Genomic DNA, 12594 nt, shown 5'->3' with positions numbered 1-12594 from the left:
ACAGAAAGAGTACCCCCCGCTGCTAGTCTTCAGCTGGATGTTATATAGTCACTAGCAGTCTGTTAATGAAAGAAAGGAATGTCTTAAAACTCAGAATGGCACCAGGCCTGTGACCCATAAGATGCATTTTGAGATAATCTTGGCACTAAATGGTTCATCCTGGGCCATAAAATGATTAACTTGAATCTTGAAGAAGGGCAGATCATCATACAAATAGTTTTGTTTACATAGATTAGAGGAACAATATCTGGGTATAACATACTGGTTTGCCAAGTAGGTTCTGAACCAAGAGGCAAAACCAACTTGAAGACAGAGTTTGGGGTAAATGCACAGTACATTAGCACAAGCCAGGCTTCAGCAATACGTGAACCGTGAACTTCTAGATGTTCAAGCTGGTTGTAGAAAAGGCAGAGGAACCAGAGATCAAATTGCCAACATCTGTTGGATCATCAAAAAAGCAAGAGAGTTCCAGAAAAACATCTATTTCTGCTTTATTGACTATGCCAAAGCCTTTGACTGTGTGGATCACAATAAACTGTGGAAAATTCTGAAAGAGATGGGAATACCAGACCACCTGACCTGCTTATTGAGAAATCTGTAGGCAGGTCAGGAAGCAACAGTTAGAACTGGACATGGAACAACAGACGGTTTTCAAATAGGAAAAGGAGTACGTCAAGGCTGTATATTGTCACCCTGCTTATTTAACTTATATACAGAGTACATCATGAGAAACGCTGGGCTGGAAGAAACACAAGCTGGAATCAAGATGGCTGGGAGAAATATCAATAACCTCAGATACGCAGATGACATCACCCTTATGGCAGAAAGTGAAGAGGAACTAAAAAGCATCTTGATGAAGGTGAAATAGGAGAGTGAAAAAGTTGGCTTAAAGCTCAACATTCAGAAAACGAAGATCATGGCATCTGGTCCCATCACTTCATGGGAAATAGGGAAATGGTGGAAACGGTGTCAGACTTTGTTTTGGGGGGCTCCAAAATCACTGCAGATGGTGACTGCAGCCATGAAATTAAAAGACGCTTACTCCTTGGAAGGAAAGTTATGACCACCCTAGACAGCACATTCAAAAGCACAGGCATTACTTTGCCAACAAAGGTTCGTCTAGTCAAGGCTATGGTATTTCCAGTGGTCATGTATGGATGTTAGTGTTGGACTGTGAAGAAAGCTGAGCGCCAAAGAATTGATGCTTTTGAACTATGGTGTTGGAGAAGACTCTTGCAAGTCCCTTGGACTGCAATGAGATCCAACCAGTCCATTCTGAGGGAGATCAGCCCTGGGATTTCTTTGGAAGGAATGATGCTAAAGCTGAAACTCCAGTACTTTGGCCACCTCATGTGAAGAGTTGACTCATTGGAAAAAACGCTGATGGTGGGAAGGATTGGGGGCAGGAGGAAAAGGGGACGACAAAGGATGAGATGGCTGGATGGCATCACCGACTCGATGGACGTGAGTCTGAGTGAACTCCAGGAGTTGGTGATGGACAGGGAGGCCTGGCGTGCTGCGATTCATGGGGTTGCAAAGAGTCAGACACAACTGAACTGATCTGAACTGAAGATAAATACTTCCATAAGAAAAAGGCATTGGTTAACTTCAGGTGAAACCATGTGTCATTATGGCAACACAGTATTTTAAGAGAAACCTCCTTATAAATTTGTATAGAGAAGGAAAAAATATTGCATTTGTTTCCTCCTTCTGCTTAAGAGAGAGAAAAATGTCTGACACTTGCAGGCTATTTCCTCCGTTTGGAGACCCCTGGCCTTCCTTCCTGTTACCCTCTCATTCCCCTCTTTTCTTTTAGGAGAATTATGTTGCCTAGGGAAAAGGGGCATTGTTCTCATTCCATAACTGCTGCCGAGCTGACAAGGGGCGTTGTCCCTAAATTGGTGAGGCAACATATTCTCCTAATCCTCATATTGAGGATATCTGATCCAGGGGCCCCCAATAGTAGTTGGAGGAAGCTGCAGCAGTAGCAGGAATTTGAGCAACCATTTGTAACTTAAAAGCTTTCATGCGGCTAGAAACAAATCCAGTTATACAGTTACAGATGCAGGGAGCAAACACCAAAAACAAAACAATCAGAATTATTGTAATTAAGATAGTTGTCTACCATGGGGAACTAGTTAACCTCTCCCAAAGTGAGGCAATTGAGGCTGCAGGAGTATCCATGGCCCCAATCATCTTGTTCATGTGTTTAATAAAATGAGTAACATTCGTGCTCTTATAAGGTATATATGTACAGCATTGGGTATGAATAATGGCACACATTCCTCCTTGTGCAGCTGTCAGAATATCTAAAGCCAATCTGTTTTGTAAAACCACCTTTCTAATTTGTGCTTGTTTAGCATTAAGAACTGAAATAGCCTTTTGAGAATCTTGTAATTCCTGTTGAAAAATTAGTCAAAGCATCCACTCGTAGCATAACATCTGTAGTTCCCAAAGAGGGAACAAACACTGAAGCCAAATAATCATACCAGTGAAATACAGACCTTGCCCACTGAGTTTTAAGGTGGGGTAAATTAGCAGGCTTTTCTGGAAGCTCTGAAAATATAAAGCCGTGAGTAAAGGCTAGACCCAGTGTGCATCTTCCTATCCAACCAGGGGAAAGCCATGCCCATAGGTAAGAGCCACATATCCAATAAGTCCCGTTTGGAGCAAGCCAGCGTGACTGAGATATCCAGTCGCAATTAGTACCTGGCCAGACAAAGGGAGGACCTCAACTAGGATTGGAAAACACGGGAATGATTATGTTGCATATTTCCTGAGGCAAAAATCCCAATTGTTTCCAATCATTGTAAATAAGTTGTTGGCTAACTTTTGGGAATGGCTCTGTTTGTTCCCAGCATATAGGGGCAGTATATATTAAACGTCCTTTTTCAGGAGTTAGCCATATAACCTCATCCCATATTTGATAAACATCAGGTAAAAAACCATTAGATATAGACCTATTTTCCTTATGTGTAGCAAAATAGTCATTGAACCGAGACAATGTATAATAAGAATTAAAAGTCACATTATGTCCATAGTTAAAGTACAAAGTGTTGCGCCAGTCCATTTTAGGGTTGGTAGATGTCATCAGATGAAGAAGAGGCATCGCATATGATTGTTGTCGTAGGTATTCACAGACTTGGAGAAAGCCTTTCCCTTGAAGTGGAGATGTCCACCACAGGAAGCCTTCCTCTGATGAAGAGGGGAGTGCTCCACAGACCCAGCAGTTAGACCGATTGTGGAATGCAGCGCAGGAGTGAGCCCAGGTCAGGAAGGCATTGTCTTGAGGATCAAACAGCAGACTCAGGATTTTTGGAGTCAGCAGAAGTAGGCTCACATAGATTATCAGGCCCATCTGAAAAGTACAAAGTCAGAGCATAGAAAGTAAAGACATAAAATGAAGTCACTTAGTCTTGGTCAGCGTGCTACCTCTTAACTCGAGTGTGATGTACCTACAAATCAATTCCTGGCACTTTGACAGCTGTGGGAGAAGAAAGAATAACTTGATAAGGGCCTTCCAAGAGGGGCTCGAGGAATGGGCCCCCAGATCCCAATGTTTTTATGAGGACCTCAGTTCCTGGCTCAAATAGAGGCTTGCTTGACTCAGAGGCGGGGTCAGGAGTCGTCTCCTGGAGTTCTGTTAATGTCTGTTGAAAAGCTGAGAGCTGAGTTACATAACTAGTTAATTCCAAGGCTTCAGGGTCTATAACAAAGTCTGTGCATAAGAAAGGCCTTCCATAAATACATTCAAAGGGGGACGTGTGTGTGTTAGTCGCTCTGTTGTGTCCGACTCTTTGCGACCCCACCGACTGTAGCCCACCAGGCTTCTCTGTCCATGGAATTCTCCAGGCAAGAATACTGGAGTGGATTGCCATTCCATTCTCCAGAGGAACTTCCCAACCCAGCGATTGAACCCTGGTCTCCTGCATGGTAGGCAGATTCTTTACCGTTTGAGCTACAGGGAAGTTTCTTGGGGCAGTTCAAGCCCTTATTAAAGCTATGGGTAGGACTTTAATCCAATTGTCCTGCGTCTCTTGAGTTAATTTGTGCAAATGTCTTTTGATAATGTCATTAGCTCTGTCAGCCTTTCCTGAGGATTGGGGTCTCCAGGAACAGTGTAAGTGATATTCTATTCCTAGAGTTTTAGATACTCCCTGAGTTACAGCAGCTTTAAAGGCGGAGCCATTGTCACGCTGAAGGCTCTAAGGCAGCCCAAATCTGGGGATAATTTCATGGATTAAAATCTTTATAACCTCCTTAGTCTGTTTACTACAACAGGGGAAAGCCTCAATCCAACCAGTAAAAGTATCTACCCAAACTTGTAAGCAAGAATATCCATTAGCTTTTGGCATATGGGTAAAATCAATTTCCCAGTCCTCTCCAGGATACTTCCTACTTCGTTGTAATCCAGATTTTGTTAGCTTTTCAGTCTTTGGGTTATTTTTCTGACAAATCTCGCACCTTTTGATAATATTCTTTAAAGTTTTCATTACATTTTAACATTCAAACAAATGAGAAGCCATTTGGTAAGTACTCTCTGCACCCAAATGAAAACTCTGATGTAAACCCTTCAGAATTTTCCACTGAGCATTTTCAGGAATTATTAATCGTCCATCCTCAGACTGTAACCATCCTTTATCAGTAATCTTTGCTCCTCATTTCTCATATCTTTCTAAGTCTTCCTCAGTATATTGTGGTTTTTGCTGCTCCACAGGACCTGTCCAGATCAAAGCCGTCTGCAGGGAAGGGGTTTCGTAAAGTGCCGCTTTTCTGGCTTGACAGTCAGCCAACTGATTACCTTCAGAGATCTCTCTGAAATACTTAATAGGTTCTCCTGTTGCTGTTTTAAACTTTCTTTCCATATTGCAGCATGAGCATGTAAAGTCAAATAAGCATACTTTACCCGGTACCCTTTGCTTAACTCTAGAGCTTGGGTCAGAGCCACAAGTTCCACTGACTGAGCACTGGTTTCCTGGGGGGAAGATTTTGCTTCCAAAACCTGTTCGGCAGTCACCACGGCACAACCTGCTTTATGCTTTCCATCCCGAACAAAAGAACTGCCATCTGTAAATATTTCTATGTCAGGATTGTCTAATGGGGTATCCATTAGATCTTCCCGAGCTGCATAGTTTAAAGTTAGGAATTGGAAACAATCGTGATCAGGTGTTTCATTTTTCTTCTCAGAAAGGAAAGTGGCAGGATTTAAATTTCCACAGACTTTGAGTTTAGTTACGGGTCCTTCTAACAACAGTGATTGATATTTAAGAAGCCTACTGTCTGTCATCCAAATATTAACCTTAGAATTTAAGATTCCACTCACATGATGAGAAGTCAGTACAGTAAGGTTTCATCCATTAATTATTTTTAAAGCTTTAGGTGCTAATAAAGCCACTGCCCCAATTACTCTTAGGCAGTGGGGCCACCCACGTGAAATTACATCTAATTTTCTGCTTAGATAAACAATAGGTTGTTGGTGAGGCCTTCGGGGTTGTGTCAAAACTCCCAAGACCATATATTTTCTTTCAGTGACAAACAAATTAAATTCTGACCCTGTGGGCAAGGTTAGAGCAGGAGCTTGCAGGAGAGCAATCTGAAGAACCTTAAAAGCCTTTTGAGTTTCTGGAGACCAAACCAGTTTGTCAGTTTGGGCCTGCTGAGTTTCAGCTGTAAGTTTATATAAAGGCTGGGCATGTTCCCCATAACCTGGAATCCAAATGTGACAGTAACCTGTGATTCCCCAAAATCCTGTCAATTGTCTTAAAGTCATAGGTAGGGGATGATTTAGTATAGGTTTAATTCTCTCAGGGCCTATGGCCCTAGTCCCTTCTGATATGATTAGGCCCAGATATATAACCAATTGTTGACAAAGCTGAACCTTTTCTCTTGATACCTTGTAACCACAGCCTGCCAGAAAGTTTAAGAAATCTTCTGAGGCTCAGGAACAAGCTTCCTCTGTCTCAGCACAGAGCAAAATATCATCTACATATTGTAACACCACCGCTTCAGAGCCATTAAAGTTTTGTAGATCCTGTGACAAACTTTGTCCAAACAAGTGAGGACTGTCACGAAATCCCTGGGGTAAAACTCTCCAGGTTAACTGTGAAGCTGGCTGCATAGGGTCTTCAAAGGCAAATAGAAATTGACTTTCTTCCACCAAAGGCACTGAATAGAAGGCATCTTTCAAATCAACTACTGAGAAATATTTGGCTCATTCAGGAATTTCAGACAATAGAGTATAAGGATTAGGCACCACGGGATGTAAAGGAACTACAGCCTCATTTATTATACATAAATCTTGAACTAGTCTCCATTTACCATTTGATTTCTTTATACGCAAAATAGGAGTGTTGCAAGGACTCTTACAGGGAATTAATAGTCCCTGCTCCTTTAAATTTTCGATGATGGGTTTTAACCCTTCCTTAACCTCAGGTTTTAGTGGATACTGCTTCTTATGTGGAAATAAGTGCTGGTCTTTGAGTTTGACAACTACAGGAATAGCATTTTGTGCTCGACCCACAGATTTTTCCATCAGCCCATACTCGAGGATTTACATTTTGTTCAACTAAAGGGAGAGAAAGGGAGGGCTCCATATTCATGAAAACAGAGGCATGGACCTTGCTCAGTATATTCCTCTCCAAAAGGGGTGAGGTAGATTCTGGCATGATCAGAAACTCGTGTGAAAATAGCACAGAATCCCAGCTGCATGAAAAAGAATAACTGAAATAATACCTTTTGGCTGGTCCAGACAGTCCCATTATGGAAGCAGATTGGGAAGAAAGTGGACCGGGGCTTCAGTAAGCACAGAGTTAAGTTGCCAGATTGGCCCCTCACAATTATTAATATCCGTGGTTCCTCATGTGTAATTAGGACGGGAGCTTGTGTGGGGACCCCCGGGCACCTTCAGTCCTGATTGTCTTGAGAGTCCGACCCCGGAGACCTATGTTTCTGGGGGCAGTCTCTCTTCCAATGTGGTCCTTTGCAGACCGGACATGGAGCCGGGAGCGTCTTAGATGCCTGAGGGAAATCCCGCTTGAGGTGCCCCTCCTTTCCACAGTAATAGCAAGCCCATCCCTTTTCACCTAGGTCCCTCTGGGCATCTTTCTCAGGCTGTTTAAGAAAGTTTTTCATAGCCGTTGTGAAGGCTTCCTCCTTTTCCTTTGTCTTTTTTGCTTTTCTTTCTTTCCCTCATATTCCCTATCATAATAGACTGTCTGAGCCAGTTGTAACAGAGTATCTAAAGACTGATTTGGTCCATACGCCCATTTTAATAGTTTACGGCGGATATCTGGAGCCGACTGAGTGAGAAATCTATCTTTTAAGATCACTTTTCCCTTGTTCTTACAGAACCGGTCTCATTGTAAAACAGTATTATACTTAAGAGACCCTCCAACTGGCCACCGTTTGCCATCCTCCAATGGATACCGTGGCCATGCAGTATCACATAGGAAGACCAGGTGTGTCTTCTTTAAGCCCTGGGGATCAAATCTATCCCAGTATTTCAGGATACAGTTCAAAGGAGTGAGGCTGGAATTGTTAGCTCCCATCTGTAAGAGAGGAAAAAAGTGACCAGTGCCATTTTTCTACCAGAGGCGTCCCTCCCTGCTCTAGATGGGGGTGTAGACAGACTTTACACCAAAAGTTTTTCCTTCCTGGTCAGATAGTCTGTCCCTTACCGACGCAGGCACCATCCTCGTCCCTCCCAGTTCTACCACCAAGACAGGGTGGGGATGTACAGGGGAAGACCTGATAGCATCCCTAACTAATGTCCAGCTCTTCACCATTAACGTTGCTTGCCTCTGATGCCACCCGGGGTGCAATCAGAGTAACCTTCCAGAATGCCTCCCAAGCTAAGACCGCTGGGGGAAACATTCATCACCTGAGTGCTTGTGCACGACCCTGAGTATATTCCTGACCACAGTAGGACTGATATGAGCATAAAGCTGAGATGTTCTTTTCAAGCATCACCACATCAGTATAAGAGCCTCCTCTGGTCCACTAAGAGCCAATGTTACCAAAGGAAAAAAACCATTGCGGTCCCAATCTGAGTAACCTTTAACCTCAGAGATGTTCTTGGAGCTAGAGCTCCATCTAGCTTCTGAACTTCAGATTCTCAGCGAGGCTAGGCACTTTCTTGACTACCAATCCAAGTTTGGGACCTAAGCTGCAGTGCACAGTAACAATATAGATCACAAGTCCCTTGAAAATCTATGATCCAGTAGCTTAGGTTAGTACTTCTAATTCCCAAGGAGTTATGAAATGGTCAAAGAGACTGAACAGTTTGACTGAGAAAGGAGAGAGCAGTCCACACGCTTTGCCCATTTCTGGTTGGTTCCCCAAGGAGACATTGGGTGCCTCTTGGCATTGGCAGGTCGGTATAAACCCCTGACAGGTTTCTGCCATAAGCCCTATGAGATCACTGTGGAACCGCAGAGCGGGGCTCCTCACTTGCTTCGCGCAGGGCATGTCATTCATTCACACAAGCACATTGTAGCGTTAGTAAAGCACAGCAGAAAACGTGTTCCCTAAGAGAACAAAGAACTAGAGCTCCAAGCATCCTTACCTTGTCCTGAAGGATCCCGGATGAGCCCTCAAGATGAAAGGTTGTTGCTGAATCATGCAAAGACGCCAGGATTCTTGGCCCCCAGAGGAGAAGAATTCAATCTGGAGCCAGAGAGGAGGCTTGATCGCTCAGAGCTTTTGTGTAACAAAGTTTTATTAAAGTATAAAGGAGATAGAGAAAGCTTCTGACATAGGCATCAGAAGGGGACAGAAAGAGTACCCCCCGCTGCTAGTCTTCAGCTGGATGTTATATAGTCATTAGCAGTCTGTTAATGAAAGAAAGGAATGTCTTAAAACTCAGAATGGCACCAGGCCCCTCACCCATAAGATGCAATTTGAGATAATCTGGGCACCAAATTGTTCATCCTGGGCCATAAAATGATTAACTTGAATCTTGAAGAAGGGCAGATCACCATACAAATAGTTTTGTTTACATAGATTAGAGGAACAATATCTGAGTATAACATACTGGTTTGTCAAGTAGGTTCTCAGCTAAGAGGCTGAACCGACTTGAAGACAGAGTTTGGGGTAAATGCATAGTACATTAGCATAGCTTAAGATAAACATTTCCATAAGAAAAAGGCATTGGTTAACTTCAGGTGAAACCAGGTGTCATTATGGCAACACAGTATTTTAAGAGAAACCTCCTTTTAAATTTGTATAGAGAAGGAAAAAATATCGCTAGTTTGTTTCCTCCTGCCACTTAAAAGATAAAAATGTCTGACACTTGCAGACTATTTCCTCTGTTTGGAGACCCCTGGTCTTCCTGCCTGTTACCCTCTCAAGACCTCACACTTCCAATGCAAGGGGTGTGAGTTTTATCACTGGTTAGGGCAATAGGATTCCAAATTTCATGCAGCATGGCCAAGAAAATATTTTAAAAATGGGTAGATGATCTAAACAGACATTTTTCCAAAGAAGACATGCAGATGTCCAACAGACACATGAAAAGATGCTCAGCATCACTATTAGCTGAGAAAATACCAGTCAAAACTACATGAGATATCACCTTGCATCTGCCAGAGTTGTTATTAAAAAAAAAAAAAAAAAAAGAAGAAAGAAAGAAAGAAAGAAAAAAAAAAAAAACAAGTAACAAGTATTGATGAGGATATAGAGTAAACGTAACCCTTATGTACAGTTGGTGGGAATGTAAATTGGTACAGCCACTGTGGAAAACATTATGAGGATTCCTCTAAACATTAAAAATAGAACTATTAAATGATTCATTCTACTCCTTGGCATTTCTGTGAAGAAAATGAAAATATTACTTAGAAAAGATTTATGTACCCTTCTATTCACTGCAGCATTGTTTACAATAGGCAAGATATGGAAGCAACCTAAGTGCCCAGAAGTTGATGAATGGATAAAGAAGCACAAGTATATTAGATTATTTGAATGATTTTAATGTGAAAAGTTCAGGACATAACAAAAAGCAGAAAAGATAACAAAGGTTCTACTCTACCTACATGTCTTAATAAATGTGATGTATTAAATACTCAACAACAACAGCAAAAATAAGTAGTACTAGTATATATGTACAGTAGAATAGTACTTAGCCATGAAAAAGAATGAAATTTTGCCATTTGGAACAGCATGAATAGACTTAAATTGTCTTACGCTAAGAAAAATAAGTCAGAGAAATACAAATACTGTATAGTTTCACCTATCTGTGAAATCTAAAAATAAAATGAAAAAAACAGAAATGAGTAAAAAAATACAGAGAACAAGAGGGTAAGTTGCTCGAGGGGAAGTGGTTGGTATAAGGAGAGAAATGGGTGAGGGAAAAAAAGAGATACATAACTTCTAACTGTGAAATAAATGAGTCACAGGTATAAAATTTACAGTAAAGAGAATATAATCAATGATGTAATTTCTTTGTATGGTGACATATAGTAACTAAGCTTATCATGATGATCATTTTGAAATGTATAGAAATGTCGAATCACCATATTGTGCAACAAGAACTAACAAGTGTTTTAGGTTAGTTCTTGTTTATTTTTTTTTTATTTATACTTAATTATACTTAAAAATCAAACAAACAAAAACTAGAAAAAGTAGTTAGATTTGTTGTTCCTATCAGTAGGGTATAGGGAATTGGATAAAGGCAGTCAAAATGTACAAATTTTCATTTATAAGATAAATATGTACTAGGGATGTAACATACAGCATGATAAATATAATTTGCACTCTAGTGTATTATATATGAAAGTCTTTCATACCATAAATTCTAAGAGTTATAATCACAAGGAAAATTTTTATATTTAATTTTTAGCTGAATCATGTCCATTAAACTTAAATTGATTATCACTTTATGATATATGCAAGTCAAATTGCTGCACTGTACACCTTAAATATCTCATTTATCTGTGTCAATCATATCTCAATAACACTGGAAGAAAACAATTAAACCTTGATTTTAAGAAACTTATACTTATTATATATTAAGTCATGCATGGAGATACTGTACAATTCAATGAGGGCTATAATAAGAATATATAACACGTATTTGTGATAATAAAAAGGAAGATATTATCAAGTTGATATTGAGAAGAAGGAATAAATTTAAAAACAGAAAAATCAGTAAACTGTTTTGGATATGTTTAGTTTAAGTTGCCTATATTCCTTCCAAGTGGGATCTATATAGTAGACAGCTGAATATAGATAGGGTGAGGAGTTATCTGTACTAAAGACAAAAATTTGAGAGTTTTCAGAAACTGTAAAATAGATAAAGTTATGGGAATGGATGAGAAAACTCCAGGAAATTTTCTCAACTAAGTGAAGAAGAAAGGGCAGAAATAGACTAAAGATAGGTAGCTACTATGACAACATGTCAAGTACAGAGTGAGATATTGGCGGTTCTTTGTATTTTTCTTGTCCTAGCTTTATTTTTACTACACAAAATATATTTTTGGTGTGTTAAATGATGTTTTACTCAGTTTTATTTTGTAAAAGGAAGAAGGTAGGTTTATAGCTTTAAAGCTTCAGATTTTTGAAAGAATCAAAGGGCAGGACATGATTATTGACCTTCTTTGACAGAGAAACCAAGGAATAAAGAAAAGCATCACTAGATTGGTTGTGACAACGAAGGATGGATTTCTTTTTTCTTTTTTTAAATCACAACTTGTTTCTTTGTGCATTACTTTGGTCAGATGCAGAGCAACTCTCCTCTTGCTTTAAATTGAGGAATGAAGTAGCAATGGACAGAAGGAGAAATGTTAGTTCTGTCCTGATTTTTGCAAGTGCTTTCTATGGAGAACAGTAGTTACAGCAAACACAGCAGTTCTGCTTGCAGCAGCAAGAGTACTTGATAATTCTTATCAGCTACTTAGCAAGTTGATCAACTTTTATGAATTAATATAAAGGTGACTGTCTACTATATGGAAATTATTCAGAGTAAAGGCAGTAATTTATTCCATGAGACTTGGGTTATCTAAATCCAAATAATTTTTGCATATACAAAAAGTATATTTACTATGTATACATATGTTTTGTATATACTATGTATACATATGTATACATAAATGTTTTGTCTAATACCAAGAATTATATATATATATATATATACCACTAGACCATTCAGGTATGACTTAAATCAAATCCCTTATGATTATACAGTGGAAGTGAGAAATAGATTTAAGGGCCTAGATCTGATAGATAGAGTGCCTGATGAGCTATGGAATGAGGTTCATGACATTGTACAGGAGACAGGGATCAAGACCATCCCCATAGAAAAGAAATGCAAAAAAGAAAATCTGCTGTCTGGGGAGGCCTTACAAACAGCTGTGAAAAGAAGAGAAGCAAAAAGCAAAGGAGAAAAGGAAAGATATAAACATCTGAATGGAGTTCCAAAGAATAGCAAGAAGAGATAAGAAAGCCTTCCTCAGCAATTAATGCAAAGAAATAGAGGAAAACAACAGAATGGGAAAGACTAGAGATCTCTACAAGAAAATTACAGATACCAAGGGAACATTTCATAAAAAGATGGGCTTGATAAAGGACAGAAATGGTATGGACCTAACAGAAGAAGAAGAT

General features: G+C 40.0%; 1 pseudogene; it reads right to left on the bottom strand.

The window, feature by feature from the left end:
* Positions 1 to 1781: 1781 nt before the first annotated feature.
* On the bottom strand, positions 1782 to 8659 carry LOC129619574 (endogenous retrovirus group PABLB member 1 Env polyprotein-like; annotated as a pseudogene).
* Between the last annotated feature and the right edge of the window lie 3935 nt (positions 8660 to 12594).

This window comes from Bubalus kerabau, chromosome 9 (genome assembly GCF_029407905.1).
Source record: "Bubalus kerabau isolate K-KA32 ecotype Philippines breed swamp buffalo chromosome 9, PCC_UOA_SB_1v2, whole genome shotgun sequence".
NCBI lineage: Eukaryota > Metazoa > Chordata > Mammalia > Artiodactyla > Bovidae > Bubalus > Bubalus kerabau.
Note: the sequence above shows the minus strand (reverse complement) of the source record. Positions and strands in the feature narration are given on the sequence as shown.